Raw genomic sequence first — 23,900 nt, 5'->3', positions numbered from 1 at the left:
AGTTGCCACTGATGATATTATTAGACAGTTTTAGTCACTCTTGTAACAATGCATTTGGTAGTGTTGATGTGAAGTGGAGGTGAAGTTTCTTTAATGTGCCTCTTACCTATTTTTACATTTAAGTGACATTACCTTGATGCTTGCAAACAAGCAGCTTGCAAGGGGCACAGGGAGAGGGTTGTATTTACTTTACAGAAGCAAAAGCTCTGGAAACAGTATTTGCAGGACTGCAAGGTGGCTGTTATGCTCCCTTGCCTGGCATGGGGGAGGAAGAAGAGGAGAAAAAGACCCAAAAAAGATTCTAGGTAGATTGCTGTTATTACTTCTAGACCAATACATGCCTCTGCCAAATGCATAACTGATTGATTTCCCATTTCCTCACAACAGGTCAGAGCATGGTGGAGGGCTCGTGGGCCTTGTGAACACATGGGAGTCATGTGTGCAGTGACAACCTGCTGGTGACAGGGTAGCTGTTATAATGACCAGAGCAGTGCTGGCTCCTACCTGCCCTCTTTTGTCTCATGAATGACATGAATTTTGCTTCATGTGGGAGGTAGGTTCATACTCACTAATTTCTGGTGCCCAGGGCATGGCCTTTCATAATCTACCCCAGTCTTTTATTGTTTAGCATACTTTTATTCCTCCGGGTGATCACATTTCCTGGCAGTCCCAGAATAGAAGCACTCTAATTCCCAAGCACTAGGGCTGACTTATTTGTCACCTACTTGATTTAAAGCAAATTTGGCCAGCAAAACAGTTAATGATGATGCAAATGCTTGCAACTGATTCCAAATATTCTTCAGCACCTATGATAGTGGTGGTTTTCAGACTCCTTATCCACATGATTGTATTTACTTTCACTAAGTTTCACATTTACAGTATATCAACCCCCATCAAATAAAATACATTGAGCACTCATAAGTTAGAAGTCAAATAGCCTCAAGGGAATCATAAGATCTAGTAATGTGAATCCATTTTATTCTTGTGAAGACATCATGTCTTTCTCTAAGAGAAGTAGAAAGTGGTTACTTGTTGAAGGCAGGTTTGACTTCCGATTTCATTGACAAGATCTGGAAAGGGATTTTCAAAAGCCCTGAGAGGACCTAGAAAAGCAAGTCCCATTGACTTTTAATCAATGAGACATTTTTTGAAATTCATGCAGATAATGAGTAAGCAAGTTTACAGTCCAGTCCAACATGTACTGAAGTTGACGGCGATGTTTGCTTGATGGAGATAGATCCAGTCCTTAATTAGACTTCTTGTAGGCATTGAGGGGGGGAGTAGGGAGAGCAAGTCTGGGGAGTAAAATAAAATGGTTCATATAAGGAAAGGGTAGCAGCCTTGCTGTTCACCAGATCAGAAGGAGTATTTAATGGCATGAGAGCAAAGTCACAGACACAGAAAGAGGAGACAAGCAGTATGTCATAAGTTACTGCTGGATGGACATAGGCAGTGTGAACTCAATAGTAGCATTAGGTGTGACCAGAATGAAAGGCCAGACAACCTAAAGACCATGAGAAAAGGTAAGAACGTGTTGTGGAATAGAAGAGATTCAGAGGAGGAATATAACAGAAAAGGAGAAGTGATTACAGAGGTGGGCCTTTAAGATGATTTTGGCTGAAGTATTTTTTCCATGTGATGGCAGCAGGAATGGATACTGAAAACTTATTTTCTCATTAAAAAAAAAAGTAATAAGGAAAAAGGCATGATTTTAAATTCTGTATCGGTGAGGAAAAATTGGTGCTTATAAATTGTTTCTTTGGAAATTACCAGCATTTATAAACCAATTTTCAGTGGAATCACATAGATGTTGCATAAGGGAACAAGAGGAATAACCCTTGTAGAGGCTCTCAAGGAACAGTTTCTGAGATGGAAAACCATTTGCCCCAATCAAACTTCTAGTTTTAATCTGAGATGAAGGATCTAAGTAATTTAAGGGTGTTCTGTTTACCCCTCAAGCTTTCTGGAGGCAAGAGAGAAGCTTTTGTGATCAATAGTATCAAATGGTGTGAAGAAGCATAGAGCAATACATACAGACATACTTTCTTCTTTAAAAGCAGAGAAGGCACTTTCCACATCATAATCTACAATCAGTCAAACAGATAGTGGATATAAAGACTGACTTTTGGTTTATTAAAGTTCTTAGAAAACGGAAATTAAGAAGTAGGTGGTACCTTGAGCAAACTTTTGAGGGTGGATTACTGCAAGAGATCTAGGCAAGTATCAACTAGCAACAATTTTTAAAATGCCATTTAAAGATTTCATCCCACAAAAATGTCCTGTACTTGTTACAGAACCACCAGTCTCTCCAATGGACTTGTGAAAGTATCTTCTTAGAGCCGGATGTGAGAGCTAAAATTAATTCATTTCCAATACCTACTTGATCTGTTAGCCAACTTTAAAACATGCTATACCTCATCACTTTAGCATATTTTTTCCAGTAATAAACTACCCAGTCTCCATCTTAATTTCTTATCATCACATGTTCTTTTCACTTAAGAAAATTATAATCCTTTATTCTAAGCATTTTGACAGAACAGTAGACAAGATTCTTCCTCTTCACAATAAAGGGTATAACTTTTTTTTTTTCAGATAAATTTTAAATTCCAGGTAAAATTTTATAACCAAAAATTCCTGAACTAAAACTTTGGAAACCAAATTATTCACGAATCTCAAGGAGACTGTTCCATAATTCCCAGACACTCAAAACCATAGGCTCTTATTTTAAAGCTGGCAAGTCCATGGGAAGTCCAATTCAAAACTAAATCATAAGCCCAACTGCACTGACAATTGCAAAAGCAGGAATGGATCTGCCCTATACTGTTGAACTAGAAACCCATTATTAACAAGGTATATTTTAAGAGTTGAATCAAATGCTGTTGTGTTTGCAACTGAATTCTACCAGGGGGAAATCCAGAGGAAAGCAAAATGTGCTACAAAGGAAAGCCTTGTCATTTCTCTTTCTGTGTATATTTGCTTTGTGGGATGTTTTCAAATCCTAAAAAGATGGATTTGTAAATAGAATGTGTAATATGATCCTGAAAAAGAGGCAATGCCTCGCCTTCATGAAGCAGAGTTGAGACGGCAAAAGAAATGTAGCAAAAAATTAAGAGAACAATGACAGATTTTCATAGAGACATTTCAAAATGTTGACGTTCAAAGTAAATGGAAAGAGATTAAATGGCTTTGAGTAGTCAAGAAACAAATCACATAGATCTGTCTCTGGAAGCTGAAACCAAAACCATTCTGATGGTTGAAAAAACAAAAGGAGGAGCAACCACCATAGAAATAAGTCTGCATCCACTACAAGCAACTAAAATGACTAATTCTGATGTTAACTTTAGTGAGTCATATAGCTAAGTGTGATATAAGCGTAATCAGGGTGTCAATAAAGTTCTACAAGTATCCTGTGGTCACCAGGACCATTCAGAAGGACTGCTGTCTTGTGACTTGCCTCTCTGACAATCTTTCCCTCTACTGTGATGAATGTAAATACCAGACTTCTACCCAGATGTCACAACTTACCCCTTCCTTAGAACAAAAAACAACCAAACCATATCAACCAACCTCAAGATCAGCCAGGTATCTCTTACTTTCTGTTTCTACTCTGTCACTGTTGGCAGCCTCAGTCATCTATCTTTCCATCTCTCTATTTTGACCTGGTGGCTCTTTGTGCCTGGAAGTCCTTCTTCTTGCTCTTCCTTGCACCACCAGCCCTTCCACAACATTCTTCTGAGCACCAGATTCTCTTGCCAGTTGTTAGCTGGAAACTGCACATCATACCTTGAAAATTGAGCTGGAAACTGAGAAGTAAAACCAGAAAAGTAGACCCCATCTTAACTTAATCCAGTGAATTCAGAGATGCACAACAGTAAGGAGATGAAAATAGGTGTTGGGAACTGCAGCAGCCACACAGGAGGCTAATGTGAAGTGGCTGCTATCAATTCTGAAAGACTAAGACAAATCACACAGACACTGCCTTGGGCTATTAGATCTGGCGAAGTAATTAGTCCATCAGATCTCCCAAGATCCAGGTGTATGCCTCAAATCTTAGCCATAAGCTCTTTTAAACAACAGAACAGAGTGTGCACATTATGGAAAGCCAGATATATAACCAAACCCATGTCACCCATTTCACTTGAGTCCTAGTCCCATGTCTTGTGAAATAGCTATATTAATTTCTTTTTACCTTGCTGCCACCAATATAATGTTAACACAGATGGTGTTTTCAGGTTGGTTGTTCCAGCACATTTTAAAAGTTTAGTTATTGCACTTTCCCTGCTTTTCCAGCTCCAGGACTGAGGGACTTTCTGGGTGCATCCTGCTCACTTCTTTGTCTTTCATCCTAATAAAATCACAAAGTAGGGAGATAAGACTTCATAAAATCTGAGCAATTTAAGAGCTTTGTGTTATGGAAAAACAAGCAATGAATGGGCAGGAGAAATACACTGTAATACAGAGAAAACCTAATGCCAAATCCAGTCCCATCTGTGTTCAGCATTTCAAGTATTTCTCTCTCTGTATACATTGACTAGGACAGTTATCTTCTAGTAAAGGCTGTTTTGTCAAAATGTTCTAGGGGACTTTTTGTTTGTCATCTCTATATCAAGAACAGTGTGTATTATTTCACATTTCTCAGTAATAAATTTAATTTGCCATATGTCAGCTCAATTACTGAGCTGATCTAAGGCACGATAAATATTTCTTGCCACACATTTTGTGCTCAGCATGCATCATAATTTAGTATCATCAGCACATACAGCGAGTTACAGTGGGTCTTTCCAACTAGGTAATTTATTTAAAATCAAACTATGAATCCAGGTATTAATCACACTTAACTCTTCCCTTTTGGGGAACAAAGATGCCTCAGCACAGAAAATTCATTTTCTTCCATGTATTTCTATGCCATGTCCTCAAACCCTCTTAGGTTCATCTTCAGAAACAGCCTGTCATGTAGATCCTTATCAGAGATTTTCTGAAAACCTAGATAAAATATGTCATATGCACTGCAATTATCTACTTTATAACTCCTAAGCTCATTAAAGAGGTCAATTAGTCATTATTGCCTTTTTTAAACCCCCTCTGGCAGCCTCAGGTTAGGCTTTGGCTCCTTAATGTAGGCAGTACTCAAACTGAGCAAGTGCTCCCAGGAGCCAAGCACTTCTGCAGCCAGAGCTGAGTACCAGCACTTTTAGAGGGGAAAAGAGGGAAAAGGAAAGGAAGGTAACTGCCCACTGTTCCACTCACATATGAAATATTGATGAAAAGACTGAGAAAATAGAACTGGAAATATAAGGAAATCACATCTGAGAGAAGAAAAAAAAATCCCATGTAGAGAACAGGAGGAAAGGGGGAGCATATACTGCAGAACACTTTTGTAAGCAGAAGCTGAAATTAGCAGGAGGGTATCTATTTGCAAGCAGAACAAATACACTTAGATGGTGTCCCTGCTAATTTTGGCTTCTCTTTACACAAGTGCACTGCAGGGCACACACCTTCCTTACCATTTCCTCCTGTTCTGTGCTTACCAGGTAATATCTATGGAACAGCAAAGGAGAAGCTCCTCCAGTTTGAGCAGAGACTGTAAGCACCTGGCTGGGATGATTCCTAGCAGTTTATTATGAAAATAAGCACTCACAGATTTGGGGTTATTCCTAACAAAACCTTCCCTACAGCATTGTTCCAGGGTGGTGCACTGCTGGATAAACCAAGATAGTCAAACATCCAAGAAGTCTCACGCTGTTTCGTCCTTCCTCTGTTGGCCCATCTCAGTTTCCCTGTGGGTTCCAGACAGGATCACAGTGAGTTATGTGAAGAAAGAGAAACCCAGCCCATGGGAGAGAACAAGAAGTGTGCCCTGACCCCACCTTGGACCTCACCTAGGACCCCTCCACAGAGCATGACTTCCTTCTTGACAGTGGGCTATTCCCAACTCGTCTCCTTGATGTTTTCTATGCCATTGTTGTGGTGCAAATTGGAGGAGAGAAATAAAATGGAATAAAAGAATGAAAGAAGGCTATTTCTGACTCAATCTCATTATTTCTGCTGAAAAAAATGAGCAATCATGGCAGTGGGAAACAAAATCTCTGAGGAGTGCTCACTCCAGGCAGAGAAAGCAGCAATGGAGGGAAAGAGAGCATTAATATGTGCATTCCAATTTACTGCTGGACTCTAGCTTTCTTTTATTAATTTAAGAGTATTTCCAGTTTACTGTGTAATCTGTGCTCCACATTTTACGGAATTAGATTTCGTTCTTTTTTTCTTATTTTTGTATGTCATTGTTACAGATGATCACATTTTCTTCTATTTGCAAGTTTGCTTTATCTCTATTTCACAGTTACAACCTGGGCTGTCCACTATCTTATTACTGTATGATGATATCTGCTATAACTACACATGAGCTCATCTTTCTCTGTTCCTTTCATATCCCTACAAAGTTGGCTCATCTGAAACATCAAATTGTGATCTTGTGGCTGGCAGTTATTAGTTTTGGTTTATTAGTTTTCATCCCTCAGACAATTTAATGTGTAACTTTATTACTCACAGCTGAGGACTCTATTTAAGTCCAGTTTGGTTTTACATTTTTGGCTATTAATTGCAACCTAGCTGGGCTGTGCATATATTGGAATGAAACAATACTTTTGTGAACAAAGCTTTACATCATTTCCTAACACCCATGTTTTAAGGGTGCCCAATTAATGGGGACAGCTTCTACGCTGAGGTGGGTAACATGTTATACTATTTGTGATAGTATCTTTTGTGTTAAAGAGACTTCAGGTTAACAATATATCAGAAAGGGGTGTTTTTGTTAGAATAAGCCAGTCTTGCATATGACAAACTAATAGATTTATTAATATCTTAATAACCATGATATACTGGGCTGGTTTTAGTTTTGGCTTTGTTTAATTGGCTTTGGTTGTTTTGTTTTGGTTTTTTTTTCTGGATGCACTTCTGCTGTTTACGTCCTTGATCCTCCCGTCTCATCCACGTAACTGGAACTCTATATCCATGCTGACTCCTATGAAAGGCCACAAGAGCCTTCTCAGACATAGGGATATGTCTACTTGCAGCCAGTCAAACACAGAAACAGCTGAGTTAGGCCAAACAACAAATACTCAGAATTTTTGTATTGCTTCCCAAACTAGGCTAATTATTAACCTTGTTTCCAAATGACCTTTGGATACTTACTTGTGCTAAAATTCCTGATGACGTAGAGCTCAGAAAGCTGATGTAGCTGAAATTTATTAAGAACTTGAAGTCCATAATAACACAATGCAAAGACAAGCTTCATCCTGAAGGAAAAGTGGATGCTAAGAGATCAGCAGTGAACTGTAGACTACTACTTGCATGGTATCTCCAGTAAGAGTTAAACATATAAACAAATAGTTAAGAACGTAAGTTGTAATGAACATCTTGATGAGACTGGAAGAGCAATTAGGGGTTTTGTCTTACAAGAGAGAAGGCAGAACAGCAGCAGGGAAGTTAATAGTCTGTGAATCTGACCCTTCAGATCAAATAGATGATGTTTTACTTCATTTTCTTATTCAAAAGCTTCCCCAGTTTGTGAACACATAATATCTTATTTTAGACTAATGTTTTTGTTAGCGTACTTCTCTGCTTATGAACATGATCTTAGAAATCTGTGCATTGTTGAGAAGTAACTGTACATGTATGCTGCTGTCAAAAGGGTGTTCTGCAGCGATCACCGAGTCCAGTGAGAAAACAGTATAATTTCAAATTTTGCTAGCAATCCTGAATCTTCAGCCACCTCTTCTATAGGATGGTGTAACACTGGTAAATGTGAAGCAAGGCCACCATGGATAAGAGCCCTCAAAGACTTCCACACTGGGACTATGACTATTTCAAAACATTTCAATACCCAGACCTTTAGAGTTTCAGTAGTGCTCAGATCTGCATCTCTGCAATACTAAACCCACTAAATATTCTGTAGCAAAATCACAAGTCTGGAACAAAAGTCCTGTTCTGCTAACTAAAAGCCATCTTATGTGCTGTGCAGCCCTTGCAAGACCATAGGCATTAAAGGAAAGTGCTATGCAGATCAAATGTGGGCTCACCTGCCAGGCAGCATATGTTTTGCTACTGTCAAACCCAACGGCTCTGTAAAGAATTGAGACAGATGCTTATCTCACCTTCTGCACCTTTCTGAGAGATCATGTCACAGTGTCCACATTGTTGGAATGCCTTACTGTGAAACACAGCACCCTTTTTAACACTAGTTTGCCAGCAATCTGAGACTTGCTGGTAAAGGTTTTCTTCCATGCCATCCAGTCTTGGCTATCCTGTTTTCCTAAAGTGACATGTTGGAATTCCCTCCACACATATCAACCTGGAGATATGTGAGGTTCAGTGAATTGTAAACTTTCACAACTGATTTACATGTTCCAGGTTTTAATACCCTCTCAATTCTTAAACAGATTAAGGAGGACAGTCTTTAGCTACACTTGACAGAGATTATTCCAGACATGGCCTATTTTTTATGGTAGTCACTTATTGTACATGGTAATTAGCTGTATAGCCTTTTGCATTGATTTTTCTTTCTAAATCTACTTTAGGTCTGCTTTTAAATGCTGGATATGGTGTTTAGTAACACCACTTCTGTTTATTCTGCAGTCTGGCATATTTGATAATTCATTCATTTCTTCACATGACATAAATTGGCAATGAATAAACTAAGGTTGGAAATAAAATGGTTTTGGCTGTCATAGGATGGAGAAAAGCCCTGGAATAGCTGCCCAGTAATAGGAATACTGAGGGCCAAAAACTCAAGTGCTTTTCTAGATGAAGCACAATCAGTTTCTGAAAAATGTTTGTAAGACCTAACAATAGCGACTCTGGTAATGAAGAAATAGAAAAATGCCTTTTCCAGGCATATGAGAGATGAGTGTACAGACAAAAGATGATTCATCATCACAAAATATCAAAGCATTTTCTTGTGTGTCTACAAAACAAACAGAAAATTAATCATAGCTCATTACTTGTAGGCTTTCCTTTGTGCTTTGGAAAGGCTAACTAACTTAAAAAACTTATTGTTTGTTTCCATAGGTGAAGGCTGGCTTTTAAAAAATTTAGGGGCACTTGCAGACAATTCCTGATGCAGCAGAAACTTGCAGTTTCTAAGGCCGCATATACTAGCAGTCAACTAGGTCATGCTTTATGATGTTTTCCACGAAGATCAGACATCCCTGTATGTGCTTTTTTTTTTCTGTGTATACATAGTTGTAGCCTTGCTATTGTGACAACCAAACTATCTTTTTTTTCCAGGTTTTTGTATTTATCCAGAGACAGATTTCAGGAGGTTGTCCTTTACAGAAAGCCCCCCAGAAAAGCTTCACTAAAAGCAGTGAAGGAAATGCACATAAAGCAAGATACAGTAGCAGGTGACACAATTCAGTGTCTTCTTTCTTTTGGTGCATTCTTCAACTTCACCATATCTCTGACATTACTGGAGAGGGCTGGGAACCACAGTAAGACAGAAAAGTACCCTTCAAAATACAACTCAGTTTAGCAGAAGAGTCAGATAACAGCCGTATCTACACCATCTAGACTACACCTACCACCCTTATGACGAGATCAACTTGTGCAGCATAAAATAAATGGAATCAGCTCCAGGATGACTGCCAAAATCCCTTGAGGAGCCCCAGCAAGGGACAAGCTCAACTTTACACAAGAAACTCTACCGCTGCTAAAGCTGCCTAAAAGAGAACAGAAAAGTATTTCCTGCCGTTCTGCATATCTGTAATGACAACACATACCATGACACTGACAGCTTGGAAACAGCTCCATGAGTCTCATTGTGCATCAGTTTGAAGGTGAAAACCAAACACAAACAAAAGGAAGCAGAAGAACCCAGAGCACAAACATTTAAACAAATCAGTAGGCTGCCCTCCAGAAGCAATCTCTCCATCAGAGCAGACTTGTGACTCCAATTTACATATTCGATGCCCCAGTCACTCACTCTAGTTGTTGCAAGCAAAGACATTTCTCTTGCTGCTGCAGTGGCAGGAGAGCATAATTTTTCAGATGGTGGGGAATAGGGTAAAGCTGAATTTATTTGCCACTTAGTGAAATAGGTAAAAAGCCAGGAGGGATAATCAGGTAAATATCTACATATAACAGTAAGACAAATAATTTCTGCATCAAATGGAATCCATAAAGCTGCCTTTGCCTCACGTTGTAATTGATTTGGAAGTTGTTTGCATAGCCTTTCATATTCTCAAACTTAGTTTTATATACTAACCCAGCGCAGATCTGCTCCTTCACAGGAGCTTACGGAGTATGGAAACAGGGTTACCACTCCTTGAGCCTAAGAGAAGTCAAGCTTTTGTCAGCAGATTTGTCAGCACCTCAGGCAATAGAAAAAGAGTTTTACCATAGACATCTGTTCAGAGGCACAGGCAGAGGATGAGTCTCTGTAGCTTGAGGCTTTCTAGCTGCCTCATTGTGTGTTAAAAAAAAACAACAAGCTAGAGACACATAGACAAAAATATTACTTATACTTAGGACTATCTCAACCCCAGAGTAATGAGAGAAACTTTAAGGGCTATATCAATAACAAAATGTCTTCAAACTTGTTCAAACTCTACTCTGAATGTCCTCAGTTAGTACAAAGAAACGTAGTTAACCACCATCACTTACGGCAGAGAGTTCAGTCAAAATGGAACTGTAACCATTCTACTCCATTCATTAGAAAGCCAAGAAATAAGTGACATGCTAGTTCACTCTGAACTGAAGAAAGACTTGAAATAGCAGTTCAGTAACAAAAAGGTACCTATCCCCATCTACAACGCTAGGTCTTAAAGAAAATGAATGTAATAAAACATCAAGTCAAAGCAATATTACATGTAAACTCAATTTGGTTATTCATAATTATTTTAAATATCTACTGTTGGAAGTCCAAGGAAAATGCAGAAACTGAAGTGAAAAGTGATGTGAGGATGTGGCAGTTATAGTAACATAATGCCTTTGTACGATGGACTACTAATAAAATGGCTTACACAATCAGACGTACAACAAAAGTGCCTGAATGTGCCTTGCCATGTATCAGATAAAAAATGAAGTACTTATTTGGTATCAAAAGTAGATGCTATTCCTTCAGCATCCATCCCACTTGCAATAGCTTTTGAAAGAACAAGACACAGAAGTATAAGAGGGAAGAGAAATAAGACAGTGATAAAGACATGAAAAATGCCTGTTTAATTATGAGCCAGATTTTATCTCTGTTTCGTATCAGCTCTCTCGCTTTCCTCTCCAAGAGAAATAACTGGCATGTGCTGTATTTTGAGAGTAGATTGACACAAAGAAAAAGAATTGGCCATATCTCCTGGCATTAATCTCCATCCACAACAGCCTGTGATTGAGTCAGAGCTATTATTCTCACTTTTGCTTTGTGTCACTATCAAAAAGGATGCTATTTCTCCAGCATCCTTTCCAGCAGAGGTATACACTGTCTGGAAGAGATTGTGCAGAGCATTTCAAGTCCTACAGAATTTGCACTGGCTCTTGCTTTTGACCTGTTCACAGCTCATTCAGCGAAAAACATAAAGCCAAAAGGAGGACAAGGAAACAGTATCACTGTTCCAGTTTTCCTGTTATCTATTTTCTTACATCCTTCTTCCTCATTGTACTCCACGAAAGCATCTAAAATGTTACCTTCCTCCCAATAACCACACTGCCTCAAGAAAACCTATCCCCATTAAATTTGAACTCAGCCCTTTTACTCTGTACATACAAAACCCATTATTTCCCATTACAGCTTCTCTTTTGCCTTCTCTGCTCCTCTGCCTGCTGCTTACCCTCATCTAAATCCCTCTTCCTAATGATCAGTTGGCATCATTATTCTGCTCTGAACTTGAGAGAGTCCTTAACTGCTGACTACATACACAAGGGATTGAAATAACCTGCAAAGTCACTCTACAGCCCAGCTGCTGAGCTCTGTATAGGACACCAGGTACTCAGAAACAGTAATTCTCACGGTATCTGTCATGTCTGCTCCCTGCCTCAGGTTCGGCTCAGCAAAGCCTTGCACCCCACTCCATTTACCAACAGGAGGAATGATTCTGTGCAGGGAGAAGATGCTCAGAACCACAACTGCTCACACAGCTAACAAAATGGTACAGTGCGTAGGCCAACTGGCCCTTACTTTAAAGCTTCAGTTCTTTGTCTCCTTCCGAGCCTCTTTTAAAGTAGCTATGGAGCTTTTTATTTGGATGGGGAAGTGGAAGAGACTGACTTCAGATGCAGCACTTCCCCCCTGAATTTTCCCAGCTCTTACTGAAGTTTCTGGGCAGCTCAGATTAAATGCACCCAGGACAGACAGCAGACACCCTTCAGCCTTCCCCTGGTGATGAGTACTGAACACATCAGGGCCAGCAAACTGAATGCTCATTCTAACAAATGCTTCTGGTCTACTCTATTCTGAAGCTGAAGAACATCTAATCTTCTCTTTATTTAAGATCTTATTTTGTTCTCTTCAGTAAACTACCTAAGTGCTTTCTTCAGCCAAATTTCTCAGCTCACCACCTGCTTTCCATGCAAACACCTCTGGAGATGTCTGTTGTTGCAGTTACGAAAATAAGGCAGAACTCAATGAGTGCTATCAGATTTCCTGAATCATTTTCTTGAACTCTTTTCAGGAACAGTTTTACTTCAGACACTGCTGATATTCAGTGTGACTGGCTGTGGGACTGCCTGGCAGACAAAGTTGAAACTGCTCTGGGATTTATTCAAAATTCATGGGAACTAATTACATGCAGGAGATCACATTCCAGTATTTCCATTAGCAAATAAATATTTTGCCAGCACAAGTGGGTGCCACCTCAGCAGCAAAGATACTGGTGGTCTGGAATGGGGTCCATTCTAGCAGGCTTTGGATGGGAACCTTTCTGTACCTGAGGAGCTGACAGGACTACACCCAATTTTGTTTTTCTTTTCCATACTTAAAGCTTATTTTTTTCCTGTCATCTGAAAAAGAGTTGATCTACAGATTAGGTACATCTTTGTGTCTGGACAAATCTCAAAGAGCCATCACTTAATCCCTTCATCCAACATCACACTTCACATAAGTGACTTTTCAGAACTAAGGCTGTCTGGAACTGACTGTAGTATTTTACCCTCACTGTGAAATATTCTTCCCTTTCGTGACACCAACTAGTCTTGAAATGCTGTAAAAATGCTGACAGAAGAAATACCAGAGAACGGTTTTAAAAAGCTTGTGAAGGATCGGTAGGTCCAGAGGTGTTTTTTCAGCATCAGAACAGCTAGAGGACATATAAAACCAAATGGAAAAAAATCCAGAGGACACAGAAGATTTAGTATACTTGAGGAAGTCACCAACATGAAAGGTAACATATTTTGGTGGAGGCTGGAGGGGACAGGATCTGATGGACAGTATGTCAGCTGTATAGTAGTAACAGGGTGGGAGGGGGCAGGCAGTAGTACTGAAACATCGGGAAAGCAATGAAATGAGAAAGGTAAATGAAGCGAAGTGTAGCATCAGGCAGAGGCCCCAGCATCACAAACACAGTCACAGTGTACTGTGTACATAGATACCCTGAGTTTTACATTGAAGAGAAGTGACAAAATCATCAGGAGAGAAATGAGAATGACCAGCAGAAGCCTGGGGAGGAACAGTATGAGAAGGGAGTCAAAAACACTAAAGAGCTGCCTGAGGTTAGTGCTACTGTACTACGATTTGTGAAGAGATATATTCAAACTGCCTCAAAGGTTAAATGTGAAGTTTGGACAAGAGAATGAGAGAAAAGGAAATCTTCAAAAGTCCAAGATGTGAGTAAGATGCATGGTATGTACAGCTCAGCTGGCACAATTACACTGTGGAAATGAATTCCTGAACAGAAGCTCTTTGCTTTACTGTCCTGAAGTGGCATTTCCAGTCATGCCTTTGTCATTTGAACCTTGCTGACTTCCACTGCTACAGCATCTGCATTCCAGCAAAGAAAGAAGCCTTAAAATAAGGCTGTGGAAGGTTCATTAAAATCACATCAGTCTTCCAGGATTTAATTTTCATATGTAAGCACCAGTCCACATACATGTTTACACACAGATGTATACACACATAGGTACACATATAGATTAGGCTGCACATTCTGCTGCTCATCAGAACTCAAAATACTCTTTAGTTGTGGTTTAAAGTTTTTCTGAGGAATCCAGATACAAATTAATTTATGCAAACACGTCCCAACATCCCACTTTGGAGACCAAAGTAGTACTTCTCCTCCCACACAGGAGTCACAATAGAGCTACATTTAGAAAAGATACCTCTCATTTAGGTTTTCCCCAAGTGCTTGCTACACTCTGGAAGAAGCCATTCACCTTTCAATGCAAGTGGTCTCCCAGGCTCTTTCCTGGACCCATACCCCAGGCTTCCCCTTTGCATTCATTCAGCTGCATCAACAAGAGTCTTGCTCACCTGTGAATTGCAGTAAGGGGCTCCTGAAAGGTGGAATTTGTGGCCAGTTTGTTTAATTTTGCACCCTCTATAATTATGGGGATTATTCTGCTTTTCATTCAAATCATATCACCATTTTTCACTTAGCTTTGCTACATCTTTAATTATGACCTTAGGTTGAGGTGGTATAATTTTACTTTAAGAGATATGCCAGAACTCAAGTACTGACATCTTCAGGTTTCATAGAAATTGCAGGGATCATAGGAATTTAGCTTGATAATTACTTCAATATTTCAAGTCAGACAATCACCATATAAAATAATTATGGGTTGTTGTTTTTCCGAATTAACTTTGTGGGTTACTGTAGATTACTGAAGGTTACAGCATATGCTGTTAGATACAGAAATAGAGGTAAAAAGGTCTACTATACCTAAACACAAGATAATTCAAACAGATGAATAAGGAGTGCCAAAAGACAGAGAGGCACTTCTTTCAAAATAGCAAATAATACCATATTTCCTACTAAGGAATGCTCAGATCAAAGATGTGTTTCCACCAAAACTTTCCACATGGGACTTGCAAAGATGCTGAGACAGACACAAATGGGAGCAAAAACAATCTTTACACATTTCTTGCATGAAGCCTTCAATCACTGGCCCCTCTGTCACCTACATAATCTCTCTTCTTTTACTAACAAGCACTCTTAGCCAGCATTTCATCATGCTCCTTGGCATAATTATGGTTATTTAAGTCATAAGCTACTACTTGCTAAGGTTTTCTTTCTTCAGTTTTAAAAAGCAATTAACAAAGACCAAAAGGGGAATATCTTAATATACCATAATTTGATTAAATTTTGTGGGGTTTTTGTTTCCCCTTTAAAATGCCAATGCTTTTGTTATCTCTTGCATGTAAAGATGGAGAAAAAAATTACTTGGCATGATTTCCATCATGTTGATTCTTCTGGGTTCTCAAATATTATGATCCATGGAAAGTCTGGATTCATGCTTACTTCTACTCTTCATTAAGTCAGTTGTAGTTGAATTGCTGGTAGGGCAGGCTGCTGATACAGTAGGTGGGCATGCTGAATAAAATACATACCACAGCTGTACCTGCACTTGTCAGAGAGCCAACCTGCTTTACGCCAGTCTGTTCTCCACTGCTTCCTGGTCATAGCCCATCTGTTTCTGAATTCATAAAATGCTGAAGAACACAAATATTTGAACTTATTATAGGTAACATGCTTCAATTAAATTCTAATTGTGGAGCTGAGCTTAACAGACTAGCATTGGTAATGCATCTCTTTCAAATTTGTCAATAAAATGAGATCTGTCCATAGATATTTCTGTTGAATTCAAAGGCTTTTCTCTGTAGTGGCTTCTACATATGGTGCACCTGGCCAATATTCTTGCAGTTGCAAACAAAACCAAACCAAAAATAACTGCCAAACCAGAGTATGGAAGGTTACTAAGACAGATTAGATAAAACCCTACATAGCGGGAGAGGTTCCACAGTAGGAGCACTTACAGGTGAAGTAAGCCAGACAGCTATTAACCTGAAGTTTACCAATAGCTTAAGAGAGTGCTTTACTTTTCATCTGGATTCGGTGATAACGTAGAATCATAGTGCACATAGAAAGGATGAAACTAATACAAGTTTACCAGGTACATATAATTTTTGTACTGAAAAACAATTCACTTTACAAGGTCAGTTTCCTAAAAACTAAGAATTAGAGTAACTCCGCAGGCTGTCAATAACTGATTTAATAGGAACAGACTTTAAACAGAAAAAAGTAGATGAGGGACATATCCCCAGGAAATTTGTTGAGGATACCTATAGTACCTATGATTAAACTATCTGTCCTCTGGATGTCATCATTGCTCTTTTTATATCCTGTTGGTTAAAGGTGCATTTATGTAGAATATAGCTGCAGTCCTAAGGAAGCTGGCTTGGGTGTATCATTTTTGGTAGCTCAGTGCATTTCTAATTAGACCTGAATACGTAAGCGTGTGATCCAGATCATTACTGCTTATAATCTACAATAAACCATTTTTCTGTAATGTAACACAAAAAAGGACCCCTGCACACATTTCATTTGATGTGGATTCACATCTCTTCTTCAGGAAGCACTTTATGCTTCTTCACAAAAATTTTCTATCTTTCCATGCGTGTCAGCTGAGACACAGCTGCCAGTCAGCAATAGCATTTGCAGTATTTGCAAAAATCTTTCCCTTAACACAGAACCAGAATTTAAAATTTCAAAATAAGGTGCTCGGTTTCTCCAGGGAAGGAGTATTCTATTAGTGCTGAAGCACCAGAGGAGAAAGGAAAACATTGAAATATACCTTACAATGGCAAGGTCAACCCTGAGAGGTTTGATCAAAAGCACAAACCAAAGTAGGGCACTGCAGAGGTTTACCAGATGAGAACTTTTATAGGATATCACAGTGAAATAGTCTAAGCAGAAGCAGATTCTAGGCTGAAGCATTGTGAGACATAAGGCTGAATTAAAACCTTCTCAGTACCTTTCAAATAATGATTCTAAAGACAAGGAGAGGCTGGCTGTCTTGGCGCAGTTGGGTCTGCTGACAGGTTGAACTTGCCCCTGCCAGCTAGTAAAAGAGACTGTCACCTTTGCATTTCTTTTCCTGAGCTCTGCCAACGGTTTCTCAGCTGCTGTCAGTATCCAACCTGAAATACCTAAACCGGTGTCAATTTTAGCAGCACAGGGATGACTCCAGAATTCCTAGAAATACAAGTATGATGTACAAGCTAATGCTTAACAAATTCCTTCCCAGCAATAAACACTCCTCTCCCAAAATTGATGGAGGTTGAATTTTGAACAGAGGCAGGAGGATAGGTGCTTTATCTGAAGTATTAGATGCCATTCAGCAAAACTCTTACATTTAAGTCTATAGAAAGCACCTAGTCGAGCTTTGCAAGAAATAGAGATGCTTTCAGTGTTGAGCCTTTGAGCTCTTGGTCAGCCAAGCAAAGGGGCTCTTATAGTCTGTTAGTTTTTTATGTGCTTCTGATTCTGGGAACACTCGAAAGCCTCATACTGTTAGCAGGGCTGAAAAACATAGCATTTTTTTCATGCCTCAGCCCTGTAAGGGTCGTACCATTTTATATTCTTGTAAGTAGCTCCCATGTGGAACACAGCTAAGTGAGCTAAGTGGGCAAATCCCTCACAAAGAGCACTTACCTTTCTTTCAAGCAAGAGTTGGAGGGTTCCTTCATCCTTTCACACAATAACTAGTAGGTAGCACACCAGCTTCTGAGGAAAAAGGCCATTTCCCAGGGGTCCTTACTTCTGTTTAAACCAAAACACAGCTACAGGTGACAGAACAGGAACAAATGTCAGGATTTTCCTCTTCCAGGGAAGTGCCTCAGCCATGAACAACCTGATGTGCACTTGCTCTGTTACTTTAGTCCAATCAATCCTTTTAGTTTCATGCAAGTGGAGAAGCTCAAGAGAAAGTTTCCTTTCTCATAATCCAATAGCCTCTAACTAGAGGCCAGCGCACTTCAATGGGAGGCAGAAGGTGCAGAGTTAAATACCTGCAGACAACAATGCATATGGAGCCTGCAAATAATTGGCCTGCTGCACTAGAGAGGGCACCCACACTGCCCTTGCCATGTTGTGGAAGGATGACTGCTGAGGGTTTCTTTGAAAAAAGATGTCTCTGTCTCTGCCTTCAGGAAAGGGTCTCTGTTGCTAGGTAAACATCCTAAAATACTCCAGGGCATCCCTACTGGCTTCCTTTAACATTGCTCTATGCTCAGTCTGCTAGGTTTTGCGCATTATCCAGAAAAAGTAGACCAGAGCCCCTCTGCCTTCTTGCCACAGCTGAATGACAAAGACCAACATGGCAGAGCTCTGTCAGCCCATACTGGAGGCTCAAGCTTTGCTGAAGGGTTTTTGGTTTGGATTTAGGCGAGCTGGCCTTGGTTTTATCTGGGATGCAGAGAAAAGCCTCATATGCCAAATAGGGCTGTGTAAATGTCTCACTGGCTATCACACAGCCAAAGCCCTTGGAGGATGTGCACTTCAACTGCCCCATGTCATCTTTTCTTGACCACCTAGTATTTTTAGAGGAGCCAATTCATTGGCTGAAGTCAGTACACCATCCTGTAGTGAAGTATGAAGCAGCATTATTAAAAGATGTATTTTAGGATATTCAGTCTATTGTTTCTAAGCTTCCTTTGGAGATGCAAAAACATGGCTAGAAAAATAACTTTGATGTGCCACCCCATTTCAACACTGGAGTTTTGCTTTGCATGTTAATGTGTATGTTTTCATGCCTCAGCTACACTAACTGTGCTGCTTTCCTGTTTCTATTTATTTTGGAAGCAGTATATGTTTACTAAATCAGTTGAAAAGTGTTAATGATGAGTTCACAGAATACTAATGTGGATTCAAATTACTTTCACATGAATCAAGACAAATTAAAAAATACTATTTGATCTTAAACTGCTTCCAATCCCTGTCATGAGAATTCTAGTATCTCAAAATAAAGATTCATTTTTTTCTATTTTTAAATATCATATTAGATACTTCAATTGATCAGAAAGGTGTGGGGATAAGAACATGTGGATTATCTCTGGTTCATGTAACAGAGAAGAATGAAATAAACCCTCCTGGTGTGTGTATGTGTGGCAAGGGGAGACGGTGTCAAAACCATTTGCCCCACTAGCTATAGCTCTTCCATGTACCTGAAAAGGAGGAAGGAGACAAGTAAGTGTAAGTGAAAGCGTTATGACATGGGTACAGCCAGCCCTGCCTCGTAGCATGTTATTCAGTCCTGAGAAACAGATGTGAAGCCTGAACATCACTGAACTGCATGGACACTGGGTCAAAATGTTTCCAACAGAAATTTTATTACTCCCCAGAAAATTCACTGAAACTGAAGCATATTCCAAAGATGAGCCAATTTCAGTGACACTTCAGCTTGATTCTGTTTGAACAACTGTCTTGAATCAGGTGATCCTGCCCCTTTACTCTGCTCTTGTGAGATCTCACTTGGCGTACTGTGTGCAATTCTGGTGTCCTCAATATAAAAAGGACATGGAACTGTTGGAACAAGTCCAGAGCAGGGCCATGAGGATGATCAGGGGACTGGAGCACCTCCCGTATGAAGACAGGCTGAGAAAGTTGGGTCTGTTCAGCCTGGAGAAGAGAAGGCTGCGTGGAGACCTCATAGCAGTCTTCAAGTAGGCAAAGGGGGGCTATAGGGATGCTGGAGAGGGGCTCTTCATTAGGGACTGTAGTGATAGGACAAGGGGCAATGGATTTAAACAGGTGAAGTTCAGGTTAGATATAAGGAAGAAGTTCTTCTCTGTGAGGGTGCCCAAAGAAGCTGTGGCTGCCCTGTTCCTGGAAGTGTTCAGAGCTAGGCTGGACATGGCTTGGAGCAACCTGGTCTAGTAGAAGGTGTGTCCTGGGTTCAGCAGTAGCAGTCATTTTTTCTCCTTCTTGATAGCTGGTGCAGTGCTGTGTTTTGACTTTCGGGCTGGGAACGGTGCTGATAGTACATATGTTTTTAGTTACTGCTCAAATGTTTACTCTGGCCAAGGACCATTTGTTCATGGCAAAACCCTGTACAGATTTTCTTTTCCACACTCATTACTCCTCCATAAATAATCCTCCCTGAATCCACGTTCATGACTAAAGCAGAAATACTTCATATTTACTGAAGGTTAAGAGCACACACAAACTGTCACTGACAACCGTAAGGTCCTACTCCAGGAGGTCTTGCGGTATCTTGTTTATGTAGCCTTGTTCTACTTCAGCATCTCAAAACAGGCTGGGTCTATCCTGCCAAGCTTTTATGCTCCACAGTATGTCCTGCATCCTCCCCTGGGTACTCCTGCTGTAATTCAGCTGCACAGGCAGACTCTGCGCACCTTCCTCTGTACACTTCGATTTTCTCTGTTAGAAAAACTGGCTATGTGTGTAGGCAGAATACTACTAAATATCCCAAAGTCCCACAGCTGAAGTTGCAGGGGATTTGTCTGTGCATTATCTGACTATTACAAAAGATCACCAGGACACATAATTCATTTAGTGAGCATACCCTATGATCCCATGTCTCCTCTGCTGTCCTCTTTGTTGCTCTTTTGGAGAGCTAGCTATGTACACAAACACATCTCTGCAGGTCAGACCGAAATCCATTTTTGCCCGGTATCCTGTCTTTGGGTTATTAGCAAGAGATTCTTAGAGGACAAGAATAAGAAACGGCAAATCAGAAATTGCTGCGCATATTCTGTCAGCTTCCAGCAATCAGTTGCTTAAAGGACTTTCTGAAGTAGAGCTTGCCACAGTACCATCATGTTAATAGTCCCCCATGGACTTATCGTCAGTAATATATCTCATTTTTTTGAACTCATAACATCCTGTGGAATGAGTTCCACAAAATAATTATGCCCTGCATGACAAAAGTTTGCTTTAAATTCCCTGTGTAATAATATTGGAACCCCCTTAGGTCCTGTATTGTCAGAAACAATGCATTAGTCACTCCCTAATCACTTTCTCCATGACTCTCATTATTGTGCACGTCTGTCTTTTTCCCCTTAGTGGATCCTCTGAAGGGTCTAGATTATTTACTCTCTCCCTGTTATCTTTCCCTGTACCTTTCCTAGTTCCATCCCTTTGAAATACAGCCATCAAGCAAATATAAGATTCAAGAAGAGGGCACATGAGAAATATGAATGGCATAGATTTTATCAGTCTGATTTGACTGGCCTTTCTCATGACTGAATTGCGCTTAGCAAGTTTGGCCATCACCAGGACAAAAACAAAGACAACAATTACAAGAGTATTGGCTAGCAAATGGTAGCAATAACACACAGACAGGTTTCTCAAGGAACAGCATGGAACAAAAATAAACAGGTGCAATAAAAAATAATCACAAGATAATTTCCAAACTGAACAGTCAGTTCTTTTCTCCAACCTATAGTGAAAGTTTCTTTGCTCTGGGAGGAAATTCTCATGCAACTTTACCACTTCAGGAGAATGAAAAAGCAAGGGAAATGCAGAGCTGACTCTTGAGGTCTCTGTGATAACACAGACAATTGCATCTGCTCTGCTGTTGACCCCTTGAACAGGGTTTCAGAAAATTTATGCATTTAAGAAACACTACATGACAGCTTATTACTTGCTAGAACTGTCACTTATCTCTGGCTGCAAGTGACTCAGCTGAACACATATCGTCCCCTACATTATGATGTATCTGTTAGCAACAAGATTGGTTTTCTTATGCATGGTCAGCACAACACTTTTTCTCTTCCAAAGGCAAAAAGCTAAGATATATTTAGGTTGAAGAGCTCAGTATTTTAATAAGACCCTTCTTTGAGGCAGCTGCACCTCTGGGCACTCTCAAAGCACCTATACGAGGAGTTGGGCTCCTCAGTATTACTTGCTTTGTGATAACAAACTCTAGTCATTCCTTCCTCATTCAGAGCAGAATGGAGGCACCTCTTCATTAGGACAAAGCATGTTTGCAGTCACAGCTAGCAGGAGGCAAAATCCTAGCAAGGATGTGACAGCCTGCAACTGGTTCAGTCCTGCCACAGGCTGAGTCTGACACAGCCCATGTGACCATTACAAACTGCCTTGTCCTCATTATGGTTTTCTCTTACTCTTTTTCCCTAGTGAAACAAAACTTTCTTCTTCAAAAACCTGGCTTTTATACAGCAGCTCATAACCAATTTAACTGCCAGTAATCGAGGTACTTCACTGGGATCTGGAATTGCCTTCTTCAAACCACCCTTAAGAATTAGCACCCTTAATGACCTCTAGAATTAAGCACCAAGGCTCTTGTCTGGTGCAGAGACCCTGTGCAGGTGACAGAGATCAAGAGAAGCTGTCAATAATTATGGAAGAATATACTCCCACGTATCATCCCCAGTATAAGTGAAAGCATTGCTGCTGACTTTGATCTTTTAAGTCTGTAGATACTTGGATATTCTTTGAGGAAACATTATAACATTATGCCAAATCTCCTGTTATCATTAAGAAAACATTAAACAAGTTAAACAGACATCTCTTATTCTGCTGGCTTTACTAACCTAAAAGTTTATCTGTCAATTGATAGCTGTGGCAAATTCCATGAAAAATGTATGTGACAATAACATATTTCTCTTTGCTTCTGAACAGAGATGGAAAAATGGGGTGTGCTGTTATTTATTACTGAATAAGAGTTTCAAATATCTTGTCAAGCACTGAAGTACTCGCATCTAACCCCAGTGAGCATTTTCGCCACTGCAGAGGAAAACTCCAAGCACTGCCATTTCCTAAGGGCAAAGCCTCCTCTGCACAGCCATAAACCTGTCTGGCCTCCAGGGCCCTCCTGCCATCAAGGCTACCTCAAACTCATGCCATGGGTCCAAGCTGAGAAGAATGACCCTTTAGAGAGAGCATCCAGCCAGAACCTTCTGACCTCTACACACTCTTTCCTTCTTTCTTGATCTCACCTTTAAGATTGAGCATAATTGTTTTTGCAATAGAAATGATGCTGATTCAAAAAATGAGTCCTCAGACCAGTAGGAAGACACTAATGCATATCACTAGTGGAACACTAGCAAACCAGATCAGCAAGCCAAGACTGGTGAGCCAGCTTCTTGACAGGGCAATGACTAGCTCAATACTGATTGTTCAGTGGCTTAAGATACTAAGTTCCAATGATAATTTACACTGCACAGATAAAATAAGACATGGTGTGAGGTGACAGAATCATATAACCATTTGGGTTGGAAAAGATCTTGAAGATCATTAAATCCAACCATTGATGTAACACTGCCAAGTCCACCACTAAACCATGTCCCTAGGCACCACATCTACATGTCTTTAAAGTACCTCCAGGAATGGTGACTCCACCACTTCCCTGGGCAGCCTGTTCCAGTGCTTGACAACTCTTTCAGTGAAGAAATTGTTTCTAATATCCAGTTTAAGCTTCCTCTGGCACAGCTTGAGGCCTTTATCTCTACTACTATCACTTGTTACTTGGGACAAGAGACCAACACGGAAGATGAAATCTTTTCTCCGGCTGGAATTTTTAAGGGATTTTTAGGGGAACTGTTTACAGGGTATGGCCATGGAAGAAGGCAAAGAAAGACTGCATAAGCCAGTTTTGATGCTAGCTTGTGGTATGGGACATACAGTGATGCAGGGAAGGAGGACAAAAAGATTCTGGTAACCACCTAAAAAACCCTGCTGTCAAAAATAATTTCATCTGCATTTTGAATTAATTTTTTTTGAAAGTTTTGCATCACATTCTGTTAAATAACAACACTACTCAAAATATATAACAGTAAAACATTAAAAAATTATAAAACCACTGCTGTTGTGAATGCAGGTGCATACAGTAGTATTTCCAGTATTTCTATTGATTTTTCTAAAAACCCTTTTTGACTGCATTCAGAACAGGAATCGATGGAAATGTATTCATCTGTCCAGGAGAGAAAACATTTCAAACTG

This window comes from Melopsittacus undulatus, chromosome 8 (genome assembly GCF_012275295.1).
Source record: "Melopsittacus undulatus isolate bMelUnd1 chromosome 8, bMelUnd1.mat.Z, whole genome shotgun sequence".
In the NCBI taxonomy this organism is placed as follows: Eukaryota; Metazoa; Chordata; class Aves; order Psittaciformes; family Psittaculidae; genus Melopsittacus; species Melopsittacus undulatus.
Note: the sequence above shows the minus strand (reverse complement) of the source record.